This window comes from Stenella coeruleoalba (genome assembly GCF_951394435.1).
Source record: "Stenella coeruleoalba genome assembly, chromosome: 8".
Lineage (NCBI taxonomy): Eukaryota > Metazoa > Chordata > Mammalia > Artiodactyla > Delphinidae > Stenella > Stenella coeruleoalba.
Window position 1 is genome coordinate 41,035,076 of NC_137154.1, and position 24,807 is coordinate 41,059,882.

Below are 24,807 nucleotides of genomic sequence, written 5' to 3' on the forward strand. Positions count from 1 at the left end.
CATTTATGTTTGCAAAAATTTATTCATCATTCAGCATGTGCCAAGCATTGCCCTAGATACCAAAAGTACAAATATGAATAAGATATAGCCCTCAGTTTGGTAGAGGAGAAAATATGTAAACAGGTGCAGCACAGTATGAAATGCTCTAACATACCTCTTATCAAGTATAGTGGTGGGATGAAGAGGAGTTCACAGATGAAGAGATGCTAGCCTGGGTACCAAAGAACAAATAGAGGTTCCCCAGGTAGACAAGGAGAAGGTAGAGCATCCACACAGAGCAATATGTGCAAAGACATGGAAGCATGAAACAGCATGGACACTTCTGGATCTGTAACCAGGTAGGTATGATTTGGGTTAGAGGGAAGATGGGCATGGAGAAATGAAGCTGGATAGGTAGGTAGAAGTCAAATCATGGGAAGGTCTAGAGGCCATCCTGTGGAGCCTGGAATTTATAAGTGAGTGAGTTATAAGGAACTGTTAAAGGTTTTTAAGCAGGGCATGATTGATTTTTTGATTTTTTTTTTTTTTTTGGCATGATGAATTTTAGTTATATGTTTCAAATCTCAATGCTGGTACTGCATGAAGAATAGTTTGGTAGACTGTGAGACCAAAGCCAAGAAAATCATTTAAGAAACCTTTATAATAGGCCAAATGAAAGATAAAGTTATGTAAGGCAATGGCAGTAAATTTGTAAAGGAAGGATTGAATTAGTAGAGAGCAGCTATAGAAGTTTCAGACCAGTTCCATAGAGGGAAAGGGAGGATGCAAAGAGGGTTTCCTAGGTCTAGTCTAGGTGACTGGACTATCTTGAAGCCATTAACTAGGATAAGAAATACTAGAGAAATCATTGAGAATAGAGGTTATGGATTTCATTTTGAACAGGTTGAATCCAAGTGGAGATTTTTTTTTCTTGTATCCCTTTGAATTCAGTAAGAAATCCTTTTTTGAAAAGAATTAGATGATAAGATCATTTAAATCATCTCATTTAACATTCTTTATTGAAAATCACAATACTTTCACCAGTTCTGGAAATAGTAAACATGTCACTAGATCCAGTGAAAAGGAAGATGTAAATTTATATATTTAGAGCATTTAAAAAATATATCTGGTCAGATAATTCAGACAAAAGCAAGTGTATTTAATGTTCTTTTCCTGCTAAATAACCAAGATTCACTGCAATGCTCCAGTTAACCTAACTTCAGTCTTCAGTAGAATTATGCTTGGCCTGTTCCCAGTGACAACTCGCTAGCATGGTTTGGTGCTTTGGTAACTATATTAAATGTAAGTGCAAACTGTGAAAAATAACCAGAACCTTATATAACTTCAAGATTTTAATACTGTCTTTTGGGGATGTGTAATCACGTTTGGAAGGATGATTAACATCCACTCAAATATGGACAAGACTATAAAGAAATCAAAACTATGGTTTTTTAACCAGGAAACCTCATGGGTATGGCAGATTTTATTCCTCAGCGACCCCTCCTTTTCACAGGTGAAAAGCTTTATATCAGATTTCCTCTCGTTATAACCTCTCAAATGCTGTCAGGACCAGCAGCCCACTCTCTTTAAACAAATACCAGCCAACCAGGAAACCAGGAGGTATTATTGTGCTATAAAATAGACCAGACATATCCAAACCTTCATAGGAATGAACCTGACTAAACCTTTACTAAAAACAGTTTCAAAATAAACTGTAGGCTCCAAGTTTCTCTAACAATCAAAATTCCTCCATCCTTCATCAACCTCATTCTCAAGCTCTTTACTCTTCCAGAGCTACATTGCAAGCAGTTTCTCTGGCCACGTATTCATAATAAGAACTAAAGGGTCCATTTCTATTTGATCACAGGCATATGAGAATCCAGAAAACGTTAGCTTCATTCCCTACAAATATTTACACTTGTCAAAATTCTGTTTCCAATTTTCCTGTACACTACCAGCCCCTAAATTATGAGCTACTTCTTGCGGTATATCATGGGCATAAAGAGAGTGAATTTTGCAAATAATTAAGCCAAATCTTCAGCTTGAAAAAATAGATCCCCTTCAATTTCATTCAGCAAATAGTTATTCATTTAAGCCCTGTTCTAGGTACCCTCAATGAATGTGTGTTGCGTATGTGTGTGTGTGTTTGAGGATGGGATCATTTGTCAAAGGCCAGTGGGAAACAAGGCATATATAAATAACTATAATGCAAAAGGGAATACACTAAGAGTTAACTAGATTGCAATGGGGATTAGGAAAGGTGACATGAAGTAGGTGAGATTTAAAGTCCATCTTAAAAGATGGGTAGGATTTAGAGATGAGAGAGGAGGGCATTGTAAGAAAGAAAAAAAGAGCATAAACGTGAAGAAAGTGTTCATGGAACTATTATTTTATCAGAACATAAAATGAAGAATTATAAAAATTAAAAAATTATGAAGCACATATAGCACATTAAGTCCTCTAATTATCTCTAATTCTCACAGCAATCTGAAGGTAGTAATAATACCATTTTACATATGGGAAAATCAAGACACAGAGAAATTAAGTCATTTGGCAAAGATTACTGAGCTAGTAATTGTTGAAGCCAGGATTTGAACACAGGCAGTGTGACTCCAAACTCTCTAAGTGCTTTCCATTGTATTGGTAATTATTAAACTTTGGTACACGAAAATCGTCTGGATAAATTTTATCCAGATGGTAAAACACAAATTGCTGAACCCCAACCCCAAAGATTCTGAGTTAGTAGACCCAAGATGAGACTGTGGAATATGCATTTCCCCCAAGCACCTCGAGTGATCCTGATGCAGGAGGTCCAGGAACCACATTATCCTGAGATAGACCAGGACAGTATTAAGTAGGATCTAGAAAGGCCTTGAATATACTTAATGATCAGTGTTATGAACTTAATTATATCCCCCCCAATTACATTATGAAGGCCTAACTCCCAATGTGACTGTATTTGGAGACAGGACCTTTAAAGAGGTAGTTAGGTTAAATAAGATCATAAGGGTGGGACCCTCATCCAATATGACTGGTATCCTCATAAGAAGAGGAAGAGACACCTGGAGTGTGTCTGCACAGAGAAAAGGCTAAGTGAAAACATGGCAAGAAGATGGCTGTCTGCAAGCCAAAGGGGGAAGCCTCAGGAGAAAAGAACTTGGCCCACACCTTGTTTTGGACTTCTAGTCTCAAGAACTGTGAGAGAATAAATTTCTGTTGTTTAAGCCACCCAGTCTGTGGTATTGATATTTTGTTATGGTAGCCCTAGTAGACTAGGAGCTAAATCGACTTCCTGCTTCTCTTAAGCTACATACATCTGTCATATATCAGAAGCTGTGCCACAGAAGATTCCTAATTATCATCACCATCATAAAAGCTCAGATCTATATGGCATTTTATAGTTTACAAAGCCTTTTCACATGCTCTATTTCACTTGAACTTTGCAACAACCTCTGAGGTGAGCAAGACTCAATGAGGCAATAGGACTTACACAGGTTTCTTACAAGTTGTAGTGCTGAGTTCAAGTCTTCCAACCCTAAATCTTAAGTTTATTTTTCCTATATCACACACACACACACACACACACACACACACACACACACACACACACACACACACACACACACACACACACCATCAAGTATGGTTATTGTATAAAAGACCCATCTGGGCAAATGTCTTTCTTTAGCTTAGAGAGCAAATAATTTACCTCTATTTTCTAGTAAAGTAAGATATGGTTTCAGGAATTCAAGAGGTGTATTCAAACATTAATAGCAAAGATGAGATCAGAATACTGTGCAAGATTCCTAAGTCTGGTTCTCTTCTCAAAGGAGAGTAACAATATTCACCCATTTATATGAATTAAGATTATGCTTTTAGGCCTTTAGGGCACACACTTTTTAGTGGTTTTCTAGTAATAGGAATATGTTTGCTCAGATACCAAGTGATATAAATGTGCACAATACCAGACTGTACAATGGACTACAGCTTAAGTAATAACAGAAACCGTAAATAGAAAAAAAAAGTGAAAGAGCTGTTAAAGATAGAGGAAGTGATTCCTCTACTTTCATTTTCTTTTGCTATCACTTCCTCCTTTTTTAGGGTAGCAAAAACAATAAATTGTGGATTGGTATTTTCAGACAACAATGTAAACATTATATCAACAGTTTCTAAAGATCTAGTACAGGATGGTAGGTTCTCAGTCTTCATACTCTACCATTTTCTTGTCAGATAAGGTCTCATTTCCCCAGTGTCATTATGTTAGTTTGTGTCCTCTGAGTAGCAGATGCCAAGATAGAATTAGACATGCAAGAGATTTATTGGGGGAAATGCTGGTGAAGGATAAAAAAGAAAGCGAGAGAAGTGGGGAGAGCCTTCAGACTGTGATGCAAGTCTGACACCAGTGAAAGAGAGAGGGAGGAAAGATTTAGGTAGAAAGAGGCTTACACTACAGCACAGTTCTAAGAAAATTTCAGCCAGGTCAGTGGGGAGTCCTCAAGCCAAAGCCACCTGCTAAGAGTACCTGTATCACAGAAATGGGCTTAGGTTAGTACACTTTCTGTGCCATCACTGGCTAGAAGAAGCCCAAGGGATGTATTGGCCTGGTGCAAAAACAGGGGTGGATCTAGCGGGTAAGGGTTGGGTCCAACACGCAGATTTCAGTGGCACATTTTCATGGTTTCCACAGTCCACCCTATGCTCTGGACAAGTCTGCTTCTCTATGCAGATCTAGGAAACAGATCCTCCATGCTTCCTGTGGGCCTTTCCTCCTGAGAGAAAACTTAGAAGAAGGAGGTTAATGAGATGAACCAGAGCCCCCATTGCTGCAACTGGTCTTGGGGCTGCAACTGGTACTCATCCTCTCCCGCCTCTGTTGTCCATTTTAAATTCCCATTATTCTCAGCGACCACCTTGACGAGTCTTGTTAGCTTACCTCAGGGTGTGACCTCGACCTTCATTCCTGATGGGTATTAGTCATTGGCAATCATACCTTTTTCAAGTCAGGGCTGCTGTCCATGTCCATCCATAGTTACAGTGGACCAAGGGAGTACCAGGAGGCTTCCAAGCAGATCACCTGAGTTCTACACACTTTCCTATCCTTGTTGTGTAAAAGCAGCACCACCTTCTCCTGATGATCGTGATTAATTACCCCTCCCAAAATGGCGACTCCTCTTTTCACGTGCTGGTCTCTGGACACAAGGAGTCCAAAGTGCCCTGGCAGGATCCGCAACTTATATATTTCATTGAGATACTTGCTCTGTCCCCTGGTAAGAGTGCACCCCTTCTGGGGACCAGAACTGTCAGCCCAGCAGAGCCCAGAATTGCAAGTACAGGAAGCACAAAATCTCCCAGTGGATTACTGGAAGTAATGTAAGGCCATTCCTGATTCCACAGTTTGGTGTTCATTGTGTTCCTCCTACTTGGGACAAGGCACCTATGGTCTCTGGTTTAGTCCAGATCCCCATGTCATCCACCACAGTTGCAACAGCATCCCTCCCCCCTGCTGATACCTATGGCCATATGGGGTTAGAGCGGGAGAGGGTTCTCATAGGACCAGCTGAAGGACGAGGAAAAGGTCTGAGCTTTTCTCTACAAGGATGGCGCTGCATCCTTTCAGAGTGTTGCTTCAGAGCTGTGCCTTTAGAAGGCTATTCCAGTGTTCTGTGAATTTGGATCTTCTAAATGGTGCAGTATATGATATGGCTAATGCATCCCCACGGTCATGGGTCCAAGCCTGTACCTCCTTCACAGTGAAATGTGTCACCTGTTCAGATGTTTATTGTGTGGGATTCATACTGTGGATCAGACATTCTTGAAGCCCCCAGACTGTGGTGCTGGTGAAGGCAATGAAATCAGGAAAGACAAGACTGGGGCGTCCCTGGTGGTCCAGTGTTTAAGACTCTGCGTTCCCAGTGTAGGGGGCCTGGGTTTGATCCCTGTAAGAGCCTGCATGCCACAACTAAGGCCTGGTGCAGCCAAATAAATAAATAAATATTTTTTAAAAAGCGAAAGACAAGACTGTACCCAGAATAGGTATCTATCTCTGTGAGGACAAGCCACTAAACTGTTGTAGTTGACTTACTACTAAGCTCTCAGTTGGTCTCATCAAGACATAATGATATATCAGCATTGATCTTCGTTGTTGACAAGTTGGACATTCAGAAGCAGCAGAAGCTAGATTGCTTCAGTAATGAAAAGTTCATTTTATTGGACCAATGCATAGTCTGTCTCTGCTACCATGGTTACTTTTTTCATGTGCCAATTATGGCAGTCCCAGGGTGGCCAATGACAAAGACTGGCTTATGTCTAATGGTCTAGTTATTATACATACTTGGTTATTTAGTTCCCCTTCTATGGTGGATGCTTTCTGTTGAGCTGTAATGTGTAATACAAAACTTTTAATGTTCATCTACATGCTTCCATCTTCTTGTCTCCAATTTTCCAATTCTTTTCTTTCCAGCCCACTTCCCGTACCTGCATATACTGGACCACTTCTCATTCCACTAAAAAGTAGATGACTAGGTGTACTCTTCACAGCTCTACCCATAGGGAAGATTTTCCCTCCCCTCTGTCTTTCAAGGTTATCCTTGAATATGGCTATAATGCAGCCATGGTCCATTTTCAGCCTATACCCCCATCCATAAATCAAGCTGGGGCTTTTCCTTCTCCTTTGGTTGCTTGCACAGGGCCCCTCATATGGGCCGTAGGAGCAAGCTGAGGAAAGGTGCTGTTTGCAACTGTGGTGACTGACATACAGTTTACTGTGTCCTCAGTCCTGCTGGGGTTCAATCCCAGATGTATCATTTCCATATTACAATGGACTGCTGTTGGACCCATCTGACTTTAGGATTTGACATATCCAACAGAACCCTGCTTATGATGGGCAGCTCTGGACCCATATTCTCTTGGCGCCCCATGAAGCGTTCTACCTCTACCAGTCCTAATATCTCACCAGTAGCTGTTCCTCAAAAGGCATATCATTCTATGCTACAAATGGCATGGTCTTGCTCCAGAACCCCAGAGGCTTGCATTGTTATTCTTCCAGTGGTGCTTGCCATAAGACACTGCATCTTTCTTACCACCAACACCTCCAACACCATAAGATCTGTTGGATTGTATGGCCCAAATGGGGCTATTTGCCCTGTAACATGGACCTTTCCTACTCAAAGCTGGCTGCTGTCTGTGTCACTCAGTACATGGAGCAGTATTTGTATAATAGATTTGGAATGTGTTGCCTCCAGAAGCCAAACAGACCTACCAGGCACTGTGTTTCCTTCTTTGTGGTAACAAATGCAAGATGCAGAAATTTTGTTTTACTTTGGAGGGGAATACCTTGTCATGCTTCTGACCCTTGGACCCCTAAAAACTTCACTGAAGGGTCAGATTCCTGAATCTTCATAGAATTTTCATCTCCAACCCTCTGGAACACTGTGGCTTACCAAGGCCTTTAGCACACTAGCCACTTCTTACTCATCCTGAACAATCAGCATGATGCCATCAGTGTAATGCTCCAGTGAGACGTTCTGTGGGATTTCCAGGAAGTCTGGATGTCTTCAGAGTATATTATAACAGAGATCAGGAGAGTTAATACAGCCCTGAGGCAAAAGCTTAAATGAATATTGTTGTCTGTCCCACAGGAATGTGAACTATTTCTGATGCTCTCTTCTAACTAGAATAGAAAAGGATGCATTCACCATATAGATAGCCATATACCACAGGCCTGAAGCCTTATTAATATGCTGTACCAATTATACAATGTCCAGCAAATCTGCAGCAGCTGGGGCCACTAATTGCTTGACCCTGAACTCCTAAAAGAATCAGTATCCAGCCTTATATATATTTTGTATCTAGAACACCTAGGACAGTACCTAGCACTTTGCATACATTCTACAAGTATTTTATAAATGAATTAATAAATTGGGAATTAAATTCAAGAAGATGCCTACATGGGTTGATTTAGATGAGCTGACCCTAATTCATAGGGTTAGTATGAGGACTAAATGAGTTACTAAATGTAAATTCTTTACAGCAGTGCCTGGTACATAAAAAACACTTAGTATAGCTCATTAATTTTATTTTCCAGGTCATAGAGAACTATCATATAGGATAGAGAGATGTGACATTAGGTTAACTCCTTGACCAAAGTTTTAAATGAACCGTGAAACATGTGAGTTGCCCTTTAGAGTGAAAGTGCCTGAAATATTTTTCCTGAGGTATGAGGTTTCCAAGGAAAATGCAAAAGAAAAATGATTGTAAAGCTATTATAGAAACAGACATTTAACCCAATGGAAAAAAAAGGTGGTTGCTGTGTGCCAATGCATTACCAGTATTGCTCTATTTGAGATAATTTCATGAAATATTGAAGTTGAAATTCTTGACAAAAGCTTCTCACTAATTATAAAGTGAAACATAATCTTAAAATGAATAAATGCACTTGTGCCCACTAGCCATCTCACAAAAATGACCTTTTCCATTACCTAAATGTCTGTTTATATGTATATAAAAAACACATATATTCACATTTTTCATCTCTGCCTGAAATAGGTCAATGTAAGAGCCAGTATAGGAAAATGAAAAAGGATTATACCAGAATACACACACACACACACACACACACACACACACACACACACAATATAAAATATAAAAATATATATATATATTTTTTTTTCTGCATAATACTGTGATTGAGAGGATGCAAAGCTATTATCCTCTGGCATTAGTTTAGTTAGTGGTCAAATTTTACATGATGTTGATGACTCTAAGGGAAACTGCCAGGTCTCATTAAACTTTCCTAACAATTGTCACAGCTGTGAAATAATTCCAGGGCTTCTAAGAAGGGATCCACACTTGCTACTTTTACGAGAGCTAGGAGGGCTTCCCCGGTTGCACATTGGTTAAGAATCTGCCTGCCAATGCAGGGGACATGGGTTCAAGCCCTGGTCCGAGAAGATCCCACATGCCATGGAGCAACTAAGCCTGGGTGCCGCAGCTGCTGAGCCTGTGCTCTAGAGCCCATGAGCCACAGCTACTTAGTCCATGCACTGCAACTACTGAAGCCTGTGCACCACAACTACTGAGCCTGTGCGCTAGAGCCCGTGAGCCACAACTACTGAGCCTACGTGCCACAACTACTGAAGCCCACACGCCTAGAGCCCATGCTCCACAACAAGAGAATCCACCGCAATGAGAAGCCCAAGCACTGCAACGAAGAGTAACCCCCGCTCACCATAACTAGAGAAAGTCCGTGCGCAGCAACAAAGACCCAACGCAGCCAAAAATAAATTAATTAATTAATTTTAAAAAAGATGTTGGAGAACTTGTAAAAAAAAATGAGAGAGAGCTAGGAAAAGGATGTTGGACAAAATCTAAACAGGGCTTCTTTCATATACAAAAAGAAGCTGAGCTACTATGACATCTCCAATACCCTCTCTCAGTTATCAATATGCCATCTCACAAGAGAGAAGCTCAGACAACTCCAAAACTTAGGAAGTTACTTTGTTGTTTTATTGCCAGTATCTCTGTCATTAGAGTCTTCCAGAACAGAATCACCAGACTGAATTTATTCCACCAGTGAGTCAGTTGCTTATTAGCACTTTTGACATTCAGATGGTTCGAGACAAAGGCTAAACAGGGGGTAAGTCTCAAGTGTAATCAGTGGAAACTCTCTTTTGCTGAGGGACTCTAGTCTCTTGGGCAGTGGGCCGGGGCATGGGTTTCTTTCACAAACTCCCAGCACTGCTGTGTCTTTTCTATTACCCTTGAAAATCATGTCACCTGAGAGGCCAAGAGTTAAACTGGCTGTGCAGTCTGAACTGTGAAGTTTGGAAGTAAATCCGAATGGACCAATAGCCTGGATGTGTTTCATGAGTAAACAGAGGAGTTCAGGCTTGCAACCCTATAAAGTTAAGTCAATATTGGTTATAGAGGAAATCCCGTTTGTTCTTTCTTCTTTTATAGTTGCTTTTAAAAAAGAACTCAAGTAGAAGTTTTGGTATGTTCTAATGCTAAAAACACCATTTCTCATACACGCGCCCTCACACACACGTGCGCACACACACACACAAAACCAAGAATGTTTGTAACCAAACAGAAAGGAAATCACTGCTGTCTTTACAGTGAGAATTAAGGATGTTTTTCCAATATCCTTCAAGTATAAAACTTAAATGTCCCTATTTATGAAATGGGAAATACTCATCTAGGTTCTGATGCCATGTAGTCACCTTATCATAATTATTAAGATAAAGATAAGTAAGTGGGACTTCCCTGGTGGTGCAGTGGTTAAGAATCTGCCTGCCAATGCAAGGGACACGGGTTCAATCCCTGGTCCAGGAAGATCCCACATGCCACGGAGCAACTAAGTCCATGCGCCACAACTACTGAGCCTGTACTCTAGAGCCAGCGAGGCACAACTACTGAAGCCCGCATGCCTAGAGCCCGTGCTCCGCAACAAGAGAAGCCGCCGCAATGAGAAGACTGCGCACCACAACGAAGACCCAACACAGCCAAAAATAAATAAATTAAATAAATAAATTTTTTAAAAAAGATAAGTAAGTGATTGCTATTAAAAACCCTTTAGTTCTGCTTATTGGTCACAAATTTCTCTCTGTACTCATTGTCTAGAAATTGTATGTAACAAGGTCCAAGCAAGCATTTAAACTTCTAGGATACCAGGACAATGATTTCTAACCTCTTTGAAGTTGTGACACCCCATATTGATTGTTAGATTTCACAACTATCTCTCCTGTCATATAGTTCCCCCACAGCCCCAAGAAAAAAGTATGAATCTATAATATGAAATTTAACAAAATTTTTAAATGAAATTAAATTAATCTTACTTTGCTTCAGGATTTTGTTTTGCTGTTAGGTTTTTTTTTTTTCTTTTTAAATAATTTCCTCTTCTCTGACGCTGAAGCCACCCTAAAGCTTAGGGCTGAATTAGCCTCTCTTCCTGCTGTATTCTTTTAGCTCTTTATATAAATATATTATAGTATCTTAACATTGTATCTTTGTTGATTAATTTTATTTATTTTATTATTTTATTATTTATATTTTGGCTGCATTGGGTCTTCGTTGCTGTGCGTGGGCTTTCTCTAGTTGTGGCGAGCGGGGGCTACTCTTCATTGAGGGGCTTGAGCTTCTCATTGCGGTGGCTTCTCTTGTGGAGCACGGGCTCTAGGCCGCGGGCTCCAGTAGTTGTGGCACACGGGCTCAGTAGTGGTGGCACATGGGCCCTAGAGTGCATAGGCTTCAGTAGTTGCAGTACACAGTCTCTAGGGCATGCAGGTTTCAATGGTTGTGGCTCACGGGCTCTAGAGCACAGGCTCAGTAGCTGTGGCACACGGGCTTAGTTGCTCCATGGCATGTGGGATCTTCCCGGACCAGGGCTTGAACCCGTGTCCCCTGCATTGGCAGGTGGATTCTTAACCACTGCACCACCAGGGAAGTCCCTTGTTGGTTATAAATTTTTCTCCCTGGTTTAAATGAAGGAACCATGTCATGTTCATCTTTATTTCCCCCAGAATTTCTAGTGCACTGCTTAAAACAGGAGGAGATTCAATAAATGTTAGTTAAATGCATTAATAAATAAGCAATGGCCTTGGAGGCAGAAACACAGCCAGGGTGTCGAAAATATAGAACAGAGAATCATCATTCTACTAGTGTAAAGATGGTTCCATGTAAGGTCCTCTGTTCTAGAACTCAAATCTGGTGAGAGAATGGGTGCAAAACATCTTACAAACCTAGGTAAATGTGGGCCAATGTCACTGGTACTTATTATTTAGTAGCCTTCGGGGAATAGTTTCTGAATCTGTGAATCAGCAGTCTGTGAAGACAAGAATGAACTTGGCTTATTGCAATAGGAGGATCATGAAAGGATTAATAAATTGAAGCAAGTTGACAAGAAGTTGTCCCATAATACAGTAGGAGTCTAGTTTTGAAAAACTGGGTCTTGCTGAGGTCCTTCCCAGTTACTCATTTCTGTGCCCTGGTTTATAAATGACCATTTCTTTAGATGCTTAAGTTTTGGATAATTTCATATAGCATTACCAGAAATATGTGTTCCCAGGTACAAGATACACAGGATTCATTGGTCAAGGAAACGTGTTATTTGGATATTTGGATAACTCTACTGAGAGGCAAAAATAACTGACGCATTTTGAAGTGACCATTGGTAATAAGCTTCAGCGGTTCTGGAAGATGCGGTAAAAATATCAGGGCAATGTGACAAGCTACTGTGATTCAAATAGATGTTAGTGGTAACCAAAGTTCACAACTATGTCAATGAAGCTGGATTCCATTAAGTCAATCAGTAACTAAGGAAATAGTTAATTGAGATACAATCACAAACTAGAAAAACAGGGTAAAGTCAGAGGAATAATCACATTTCTCGATAGTCACATGCTATCAAACAGCAGAATCTGATGTCTGGAAGATAAAGCAGGCTGATTTCAAAAATGGAAAAGGAGGCTATGAGCTAGGGCATGAGTAATTCCATCAAAGCAGTCAAATGCGAGGCTTTCTGAAAAGCAGATGACGTCCTCACAGAAGGGAGCTGCCTAAAACCTACTAGAACATAGCTCTAGGCTACAAGCCTAATCTGCCCAAGGTCACACAGCTAGTAAATTGCAAAGTGGGTTTTCAACACTAGGTTGAACGATACCAAAGCCCAAGTCCTCTTTTTTCTAGACAAGGGATAACCAAGCTATGTGCCAAGCTGCTGGGGTATGCTGTCCCTCACCACTTTGTCTGATTCCAGTTGCAGAAAAGCCATGGGTAGCCGCAGTAAGTAGGAAACTTTCAGCTTCTCCAGCTCACCTCTTATGCCCTTATATTAAAAATAAAACCAGGAATTAAAGAGGTTCAGGACGACCTCAAGCCAGGAAGCTGAAGTTCTGAAATGGCTAATCGATTCCTGAGCTAACAACAAATCCTAGTATGCTGTTAAATTCCTACTTCTGTATTTTCTAGGAATTAGAGAAAAATACCTATTTGTTCATTCTTTCATTTAACAAGCAATTATCGAGTGTGTACCATGGGCCAGTCACCAGAGATCCAGAGGTTAATAGAAAAAGATTTCTGCTGTTAAGAAGCAACGTAGGGCTTCCCTGGTGGTACAGTGGTTAAGAATCTGCCTGCCAATGCAAGGGACATGGGTTCGAGCCCTGGTCCAGGAAGATCCCACATACTGCAAAGCAGCTAAGCCTGTGCGCCACAACTACGGAGCCTGCGTTCTAGAGCCCACGAGCCACAACTACGGAAGCTTGCACGCCTAGAGCCCATTCTCCGCAACAAGAGAAGCCAAGACAATGAGAAATCTGTGCACCGCAATGAAGAGTAGCCCCCGCTCGCCTCAACTAGAGAAAGCCCACACCCAGCAAGGAAGACCCAACACAGCCAAAACTAAAAAAACAGAAAAAAAAAAAAAAGCAACGTAAGTGAGGCAGGAAGGAGGAGGGAGAGACAGACAAGCAAATAATTTCAGCACAATATAGCACTGATATTGAGAATTTTAAAAGTAATAAATATAGGGACATCACATTGAGGGAGAAACATACCTCTTCCCAATTCCTGATGTTTCCTTCCAGATGGAGGGGGCTCCACTAATGTAATATCCCTAATTTCCTCCACTCCTCAACTCTTCCCCAGGAGAGGAGAATTTACTTAATCTGATTGATGACAATGAAAAGAGAAAGTGGCATGCTTACGCAAGCTCCCTGTTTATCCCCTCTGTCTGTCTGCCTCTCTGTTTTGTCTCGCTCTCACTCTCTCTCCCGCCCCCTCTCTTTTTTTTTTTTTTTTTTTTTCTTGGCCACAAGGCATGAGGGATCTTAATTCCCCACCAGGGATCAAACCCATGCCCCCTGCATTGGAAGCATGGAGTCTTAACCACTCGACCACCAGAGAAGTCTCTCTCCTTGCAGCCAGCCTGCCTGTAAGGAAGATAATTTCTCTGATTTTCCACTCCCCAAGTTTTCCAGAAACAAGCCCCATGTAAGGAAGCCTGCAGAAGTTCAGCACTGTCCATGACCAGGGGTTCAGCATTAGGAATCCTTCCTGTTCATAGATACAAATCACATTCTCCAACATCAGGTTTATCCATAATAAATGTGTTCTATTTCAAAAGGCAATGTGTAATGGTTAGATGCATAGACTCTGGAGCCAAACCGGTTAATACCCCAGTATCTGCCACTTAATAACAGCCATGTGACTTTGGGCAAGTTACTTAACTTCCCTGTGCTTCAATTTCTCCACCTACAAAAATGGGACTAAGAGTATCTACTCACAGAATTATTGTGAAGATTGAGTTCATATATACAAAGCACTTAGAACAGTGCCTTTTACAAAGTAAGTGTTCCACAAGTTTGAGCTATCATTGCTATTATCATTATTATTTTTGACCCCATCTGTCTTAATCTTTTATTTCTCAATTTGTTGAAAAGTTGGGCAGGAAGGAGAAGTGCTATTGATTGGGATCCTCCAACTCTCACCTCCAACAATTATGGAAGTTTAAGAAGTCTTATACGGTTTTTAGAATCATTGCCCTTTTGTTTATAGTTCTTGGTCCCCTTATTAGGTGAAATCTGAAAGCCTCTATCATTGGATTCCAAATGTCAGGCCAAGATTTTCAGACTTTAGCCCAAGTGAGATTGAGATTGACAAAGCCAATTAGTTGTGTCAGATTTTTCAGTCCCCACTTTCTGATTTTTCTTTTCAGCCAGGTTGACCCCTCTAATCAAGGCAGGCAGGCAGTTGCTTACCTGATTCTCAAAGATTCCTCCCAGGTCCTTCAGGTTTTCTGCAGGTTCCAGAGATCCCTCCTTGCTCTGGCATCTGCACTTCCTACCCTGGTCTTTGCAAAACCTTCCTAGGAGAAGAAGGCTTTTCTCCACCTAGTCACAGGATTCTTTCCCTGGATTCAGACCTGCCCTAAGGAGTTTAATGGGGGAAATGAACAGGTAGGCAAAAATAATTGGAATACAATGTGTTAAGTACAGCCAAGGAGATATCTAAATGGCACTAAAGGAGTACAGCAGTCAGGACCGTAACAGATGGCATACTCAAAGAGAGTGATTAAAGAGAGTTTAAAATAATTTATTTAGAAAGGTGTAAGCAGAGTTAGGAATAATGAAGCACCAACACTGAGAAACTGCTCCCACCCTTAGTCCTAAAGAGGCAAAGGAAAGGAGCTATTATCAAAATCCAGAGAGACAGCTCTAGTTATAAAAGGAGGTTTCCTAACGGGAACTTTTTTGGTAGATTAATGCAGCCCTTGCCAATCCAAGGCCTGGGAGGGAGGGAGTTAAGGAACTATTACTACAATCTTATTCTCTTCTGTCCTCTGAGCTTCCTCCAGGGCCTCCCATTGTTCAAATCCACCAGAAAGTCAGAGAAAACCCGGTTAATATTGTCCAAAGAGGTCAGCTTCCCAGGGCTCAAGATAGATGGAAAATGGTAGAGAGGGGGTCAAAAAGGTCAAGCAAAGAATAGCCCAGCACAGAGAGTAGAGGTACTAACACTTCCAGAGGACTTCAAAGGAGATAATATTTGAGATACATCTTGAAAGACAAGTAGGGGTTTACCCAGTGCAGCTTCTACACAAAGAGAGAGCATATTCAGTAGCTCATGGTTATAAAAGGGGCATGCATGGTATATGTAGGCAAGCAGTCCCATTTGGCAGAAAGACATAATACTTGTGGAGAGATGGGCCTGAAAAGAACATTTAGGACCAGATTATAAATATTCTTAAAGGCCATGCTACATGACTGGACTTAATCCTGTAGTTAGTCAGGGTCTGTTCAAAGACTTTCAGAGAGGGTGACATGAGAATATTTCAGTTAGGAAAAGATAACTTTAATGTCAATATAGTGGATGGCCTAGAGTATTGAGAAACCAGAAGCAGGAAGTTCATTTTGGAGGTCTTCGCAGTAGTCCAGGCAATATATAAGGGTGAGTGGCACTAAAGCAGTGGTGATGATGAAGTAAAGAATCTATTCTGAAGATAAAATTAACAGAATTTGATGACTTAGTAACTATGGGAATGCCAGCAAAGGCAGGTTCTAAATGAGCATCGAATTTCTAGTTTGAGAAACTAGGTAGATGGTGGTACTGTTAATTATGAGAGAATTCAAGAAGACTAGGCTTGTGGACAACTACACAGAGTTCGGCTTCATACACACGAAGTTTGTGTGCCTGGGGAGCACTAGTGGGGAAATGTCTAGTTAGCAATGGATAAAAGACAGCCAGGACTCTGGAGGGAGACTTGGGAGCCATATACACAGTTTGGGGAACAACAATTTATTTTTTGTAGCCGATGTAAAGTATAGCCACCAGATTTTTCTCAACAAAGGAAAAAATGTGACTTCTCGTGTAATGAAATAAACCACAATGAGAGTCAAATAATCCACTGCTGATTCTCCTTGCCACGGGAAGCGTTTTTCATTTGATCGTGAGCAGTAGAAACTCATAACTGAGACTTGCCTGGTAGTTTAGGAGTGTTCTGTAACAAACAAACAAACAACCCTCAGTTTTGAAAACTGAGTGCTATTTGCTCCTTAAATTTAAACTCATCTATTTTATAAACAAACTCCAAGTTTCTCATAGAAGCTTCATGTTATTATATGAAATCATATCTCACGACATGTAATTGTTCTTCAACTGAGGCATTTGGTAATACAGTGTTCAGAAAAGTACTTTCCTTCATAGTAGATACATAATAAATATTTTCTGGATAAATGGGTGGCACACAGATGGATAAATGAAAGCAATAGGTTATGTTAATGTTGATTTTGTTAGAAGTTTTTTGTGTGTGTGTAAAAATCATAATCAAGGGAGAATTAGAAACTGTCTGGTTTTGCTTCATCAGTAGAAAAAAGCCAGAATTAGATGATACTCAGTTTCTCCTTTGTGTCCAGCTACCTCAACCCCCTTACCTAAGAAGAACTGACATAATTCTCTCCCAGTTCCTTGTTATGTTAAATGATCATAGTTATAGGGTCTCACAATTTTACTTTGTCTGTATAATTCCCAGCATAACTATCTTGAAATCTTAGAAATACAGTTCTAATTATCTGAAGCCAATGGAAGTCTACCATTAATAGTACACAATGAGGCACAAGTAAAACCAGTTGATTTCTGGCTTCTAACTTTACATGATCACTATGTGACTTAATATACTGGTTAAAAAATTATTAAATTATTGACTAAACTCTATTTTGTTAAAATCCTTTTCAAAATTTTATTTAAAATTACTTTAGAAAAAACTTTCTGCCTGGTGGTTGTCTTTCTTGTAAAATTTGGAATGAGTCATTAATACACTACATAACCATGTCCCTTTCCTACCTTGATCTTAATGTAGTTTCTTTATCTTCAGCGGACACTATCAACACGGAACCTTTTGTCACTCATCCACCCAGCCCTCCCAGCCCATGTTACAAGCGGAAAGATTTCTTTCCAACTGCTGCCTCTCTAAAGAATGAAGTGCAGATACACGCAGGCTAAAGAGAGCTGGACCTCAAGTTAAACCATGATACAGCCCAGGCACCCACAGATCATCTGATTTCTAGGTAAACAGACTGTATCTCTAAATGACTGACTTAAAGGTAACAGGCAGATACTGGAATACTGAAGATGCTTGGCAAATGTAACCTTTCACTGAATATTCAAAATACATGTACTTAGTTATGTCTCTCTCCTATAGGTTACAGTCTACGTCCTAGTCATCTATGTATTTTTCTCAGCACCTAGCACGATATCAGTTGCCAGTAGAATAAATAGATAAATTGTCCCATACATAATTTTTCTTTCTTTCTAATTTTTTGCATTATCCAATTTTTCTTTAATAAATAAAATTGTTTACATAATACAAATAATGAGAAGTCCCAATATTTTGTTTGTGTTTTTAATGTGTATATTTTTATATGGATCTATGGTATTGTACCTAGTATATATATGTATACATATGATCATACTTATAATAAAGGAAAGTAAGGCAATAGTTTAAAACTGACTTATGAATCAGTACATAATACATTTTCAACATCTTATGATAATTTGCTAGTTACAATACAGAATATTTAAATACTGAATATGTATTTGTGTTAGTCTAAAAGATGGTTAGCAGAAACTGAAATGAATGTTTTGGTTGTTTTCTTATGACACAACTGGGTGAAAAGCAGAACTACACAGAAGTTTCATAATAAAACTCCAAACCACATTAGACTTGTCCATTGTCAGGTTTTGTTACATTCCTCCTAACTCAACCCAGACTCCCTGAGGTTGGCAAAAAGGGCAAAGTTTGAGTCAAAACCACACCCTTCCTTTGAGCATTTGGGATGCACTTAGAATTCTGCGAGAAACCAAAAGGAATGGCAGTTTTTCCTTCCAGATGTGGCAAGTCTGTCACTTTCAGTGTTTATTAAAATTTCAAACTCAGCCCAATAACTAAAGACAGTTGTCTGGAAGGGGAATGAGGGGAGGGCAGGAGAATTCTAAAGTTCTGTTCCACTCTGAATAAGGTGTTGATATTGTAAGATTCCTTAGGAGAGGGAGTAATTAGGAAGGGGGCAGGGCAAGGAGGGAAGGAAGGAGGGAGGGAGAAACCAACAAGGAGAGTGTCATAACCAAAGATTAGGATTAATCCAGTTCTGTGGTCCTGAGATCCAAGAAAAAACTTCACACTTGACCTAATTGTGTTCATTTGTCTGGAGGCTGTTTCCATGTTTGAAGCAGGTTGTATTCATAGGTGAGCATTAAAAGGACAATTTAAGGCATAGGGGTTTACTCTTAAAAAAAAAAACAACTCTGAAAATCCAATATTGTAGGATTTGCTTGGTTGTCCTACTGCTATCGTGTATACTTTTTCCCTTTAGCTTTTCCTATAAATAACAAACTGGAAAATAATTTTCATCTCAATATTTCTTTTTCAATTTATTTATTTCTTTATTTAAACAATTTTTGTCCATTTATTTGAAACATTTTTGTCACTTCATGCGTTTCCTATAAATTGCTTATAGATAGTGTTTTTTCTTATTCCGGCGGCACCATGCGGCTTGCGGGATCTTAGTTCCCCAACCAGGGATCGAACCCATGCCCCCTGCAGCGGAAACATGGAGTCCTAACCACTGGACCGCCAGGGAAGTCCCTTTTTCTATTTATATAGTCAACATTTACTGAGTTCTAATCTCTTTTCAGGCACTATGCTAGGTATTTTACATACTTTTATAGGGGAACACTGACTTCACTCCTGATACTGCCTCGCATATGGGAGAACAACCATTAGAGTAATCGTCCTTGCCTGAATACACTTATTACTTCCCAGGAGAGAAGGAACTTTGGTGAGTTTGGGATGAGGCTCAGGGCCATGACAAAGATCAAATATAACTGATGTTCCTTTCCCCCTCCCCATTCTCTTTCACGTATTCCAGCTTGCAAAAATATTGTGTTCTGGTCTGCTCTCGGTGAGGCCAGTAGCAGAGTAGTACAGGTCCTACCCGTGCAAGCCAGGGAGAAGACAATGACAAGTCAAGTCCAGGCCCTGGATTTCTTATTAATCTATTAGGAGACTATCTCCAGGGAATATTATACAACTCAGAAAGGTGAAGGTAAGAGTTTCTTTGCTTTAGGCAAACACAGAATGCGTAGACTTCATGTCTCACTATGGGAGACCCCACAAACGAAACTTAAAAATGCACGTCTGGGCCAGAAAACAAAAAGAGAGAGAAAATTAAAAGTGTGTAAGAAAACAGAAGAAAGAAGATCACAAATTCAGCAAACAATCCTAGCTTTACTATAAGCAGAGAAAGAAAGGGAGCAACCTAAAATCGGGTTGAACTGTTATAAATTCAGATGAGTCTTTCTAAAAAATAGCAGTAGAGCAGAGGAAGGAAATATAACACCAGACATCTAATCTCTTGCTGCCGAAAAAGATGTAGCTGAAAGATTCTACTCGAGGATTGTAACATTCAAAGTGAAAGATAAGGTCTTGAGTAGGACTTAAGATAGGTAATAGAAACTCACTAGGCCCATAGGGGTACAGGTTCCAAAAGCAGCTTTAGTTCAGGTCTCTGCTGAGGGTGATTATCCTGTTGAAACAATTTTAGGAAGCGGGAGGAAGTCATCCAGTGGAGGCAGGTGTCTTAGCCATGGCAAGGGGTAAAGAAAGGCAACAAGCCCTGTGGATTAGGAGTAAAGTGCTATTCATAGGATAGCATGGAAGCTATGTGACTAGACAAAGCCCCACTGTTTTCAGCATGGGATACCAGAACCATGGGACTCAATAGGAAAAGGGAAAGTAAAGGGTTATGAATATGTTAGACAGGAAGGAATGGTACTTCAAGTAAAGCCTACTGACTGGGACTGCCATCATGTGAAAATTTAAAAATGTTTTTAGAAGCCACTCCCTGAGAGAGAAAATAGTATGCAGAGCTGGCTCTTCCTTCCACATCAGAAGTAAGAGATTAACTTCTTGATGGGTGATTTCTCCCAATTGAGTTTAAGCTCACATTTTCTCAACTCCAAAAACTTGGAAATGACAGCCCTCAAACTATATACAGAAACCCAACTACATGTCACTCCTCACTGCTACTACCTTGTTCCAAGCCACAATCTTCTCTTCCCTAGGTTCTCCCGATTGCTTCCTAAATCATCCGCCTGCTTCGGTACTTGGCCCCTTAGTGTCTCTTCTCAACCCAGCATCCAGGTGATCTTGTTAGTTCAAGTCAGTACTCTGCTCTGAACCCTCCACTGGCTTCCAGCTCATCAGAGTGAACGCTCACACGGCTCCACATGATCTGTCCTTCTGTGTCCCTCTAATCTCATCCCTTTATCACTTTCCACCTTGCTGCCTGTACTCCAGCCACACAGGCCTCCTTGCTGGTAAACATGCCAGGAACACTCCTGTCTCCCACCTTTGCATTTCCTCTGCCCTTAGATGATCTCTCCCTAGATAACCTCAGGGCTTGCTCTTTAACATCCTCTAGGGTTTTATTCAAAATTGCCTTCCCTAGGGTAAGCTGGGACAAAGTGAGAGAGAGGCATGGACATATATACACTACCAAATGTAAATATCTAGCTAGTGGGAAGCAGCCGCATAGCACAGGGAGATCAGCTCGGTGCTTTGTGTCCACCTAGAGGGGTGGGATAGGGAGGGTGGGAGGGAGATGCAAGAGGGAGGAGATGTGGGGATATATGTATATGTATAGCTGATTCACTTTGTTATAAAGCAGAAACTAACACACCGTTGTAAAGCAATTATACTCCAATAAAGATGTTAAAAAAAAAATTGCCTTCCCTATCCTAGCTAAAATTCTAATCCCCTCCCAACATGTCATAATAGCCTCTTTATTTTTTCCTCCTTATCATGTCACTAACATGTTACATATTTACTTATTTATCCCATTTAAAGAATGTCTTCCCCAATAGAATGCAATTTTGCTCCATGAAAGCAAGGAGTTTTGTCTATTTCATTCATTGCTAGAATAGCTCCTGGAATTTAGTAGGCATTCAATAATTATTTGTGATGTGAATGAATGAATCTTGGTGAGATGAAAACCCAGATTATTTCCATCTGTTCACCTTAATTTGGGTACCTTTGATACAGTTTTTGGCCTCACTAAGAGATGTGATTTGGGAGCATAATTTTCCTGTGGTAACTCTACTATTATCTAGGGATTAGTTTGCTTTTTAAATTGTATAGTTACTGAGCTAGAACTTTTATAATCTTGTATGTTCTAGGAATTCTTCGGACTTTTTATAAAGTGGGGATCATGAAGACAAATTCTAACTCTGGATTCCTGAAGGAAACACATCCATTCCAGGTGCTGTGGTGCTGAGGGAACCCACCTCCAAATCTGCCTTCTCTTGACTAAGACTGAAAGGATAAGAAAATGGGAGGAAATAAATTTTGGATTTTAATTTTTTTAACTTTAACTCATAAAGTCAAGAGAATTTGATCTAGGGTTTTAATCCTTTTGGAATTTAACTTATTTGGACTTGCAAGCAGAGCAGGGGTTGGGGGGAATCAAAATTTTTTTTTTACTGTAATTTCTCCATAGAATTTGATCATGGGACATGAAGTATCTTATTGTTAGGATGTTATTATTGGAGTGTTTTATGTTGTCACTTGATACCATTGTGGAATCACTGATGAGCTATAGGTATGTTGTAGCTATGAAAATGCACTGCTCAAATCTCCATCTGCAGGAAGCTCAATGGACTGACAGCCTCTGGATCCACCACTGTGTTCTCACTGAGGCCACCCTTCCCACCAGCTGCTCCTAGCCAGTGACTGAGGACGGTTAGAGTATTAAAGCAGGTCCGTTCTAGTGAGACAAAGAACTCCTCCAGCAAGTGTCTTTGGCTCACTGAGTGCCTATCACCCAGGTTTAACCTTTCAAGGAGCAGCACAGCACTCTCAAAAGTCTCCCTACCGTTTCCTCCTCTCTTCCTTAGTGCACAGGTGTCAGACCTGCACCATGGTTTGAAGCCTCCCCTCGCCTTCTCCTGTTTCTTCTCTTGATACATCTCTTACATGTCTGATCCCTTCTTGGCATCTACTTCTCAGTGGACCTGAACTAACATAATATGTAATTGGACAACTTGGCTAGACAAAATTTGGGTTGGGAAATAAAGTAGGGAATTGATTTTCAATATTGGCTTCAAGTTAATTTATGTAATATACAGATCTGGCCTATTTCAGAGCATTCTGGGACAGAAGCAACACTACGGACCTCGGGTATATCAGGAGGACCCCCAGAGGAGCATGATTGGCTCCTCTGGGGGAACATTCCTGTGAAAGTGAGAACCAGACTGTCCTGATAATCTGCTGATCTTTTCCCCACAAGGGGACAGCCAGAGCCTGGTTGAATATAGGATAAATGGTCAAGGCCAATGGATTAAGAGGACAAAAGTCTGGGAAGTGTTTAGGGGTACTACTTTCTTCACCCCATTCTGGTGTTTTCATTGTGGAAGGAGCTTCACTGTCCACTCTCTGCCAACTCCTCTTTCCCCTCCCCAGGGAAAGAGAAGAGACTTTTCTTCTTGATGAGTTAGAGAGAAGAATTTTTAAATGCTTATCTCAGCCCCTTCCTGTTTCATTTTAACTTGGGATCCACAGACATCATGCACTCATTCCTACTCCTTCATGCCATATAATTGCAGTGGCAGGCTCCTGCATGGGGAGACCAGCAGGTTCCACTTCCTAACATATGACTGGGGTTCCATGTTAGGAAGCCTATAATTGCAATACATCTAAGCCACATCTTCAATTCTAGCCTTTAGAAGTTTAGCAGGTGATATTTTTCATCACCTTCTACCTTCTCCTTTTCTGTCTCATAATTTGTTCTGAGCTCTGGCGGGGAGATGGTACTATTTTCCCCTTTTTATCCGGGAGGAGACTGAGATACAGTGAGCCGAGCAACATTCTCCAGATCATACAGCTAACAAGTGGCAGAATAACAGTTCAAGCAAAAGTTGAGTTCTTAGCTTCTGTGCTTTCTCACTTTGTCATTTCTTATTATAGTTCTATTTTCGTGATGAAAGCTTTTGATACACACAAAATTAGAAACCTTCAACTAGTGAATAAATTAGTAGTGTTGATAAGATTTGTTCCTGTAGTCTTGCATCTATTTATCTTGGATTGTTTTGAAACTTTAAATTGTCACATTTGAAATCTCTCACTAAATGTCTTGACAAATATTTCCAAAGAGGTTATTTGAAGGAGAACATAACTTCTAATTATCTTGTTCTCACATGTGACCTCTAGCACAAGACAAGGAGTGGATCAAACTTATGTTTGCCTCCAATATTTTCATCTTTGTGTTGGGAACCTGGAAAGGCTTGAATATTTCAAATAGCCTGAACATAATAGTCAAGGAAGTAGAATTGTAATGATAAAGTACTCATCTTAAAATTCAAGCAAAATTCATCAAACTTACAAATCTACTCCACACTTCCCAGGAATTCATTGTCCGTCATTGGTTCTCTTTGGTCTGGATTGTTCTACTATCTGTAAAGCATTGTTGATTTATGCAATGATTTGAATGCTTTATCTAAGCCTATTTTATAAAAATGAGCGGAAAGCAGAAAAATAAAATGCTAATACTTATGACTATTCAAGTAAGACAAAGATCGAAATTATTAGGTGTGCTAAAAGCAGCAAATATTTGGCCTCAATTAAATTCTTATTGGACTTAACGCTGGTCAACTGTTTAATTACAAGTGCAAGAAACGAATTTTAAGTATTTGTTCAAAATGCAGAGATGTAGTAACAGATGTAGATCCATAAAATCATAAATTGGAAATCAGTGTCAAGAGATAGTCCAGAAATCCAAATACAAAGAGAAGTTTTAGTTCTATAACTCTGTTAGCAGGGATAGAGCTGGTGGCTTGATTCCTCTATGAGGGGAAAGAGAAGATGGATATTTAACTTTCTCTTGAGTAAGTCAGTGCATGAGCTTGTGTTTGATTCCCCACAAGTCCCCTGAAAAATCACCCTTAGCAAGCCCTACCCAACATTAAAATACATTTCTTCTGACTACTTTCCTTTCCAGTAAGCTGAGAGAGCTAGAATTTGAAGACATTACTTTAGAAAACTCATTCTGAGGTACATTTGGTGTTTAAACTATATATAGAACGTCTGGTATGGTGTTAGAACCCTTGACAAAGTGCTTGCAATGAGAAAGCTTCAGTTTCCTCTTGATTTCCCTACTTGGTGCCTATGCTCCTCCTTCCCCACTTGCCATCAGGCTGCCTCCCCATCCTCCAAGGTTAGAAGAGGGTGGTCAGGGGCTTCCCTGGTGGCGCAGTGGTTGAGAGTCTGCCTGCCAATGC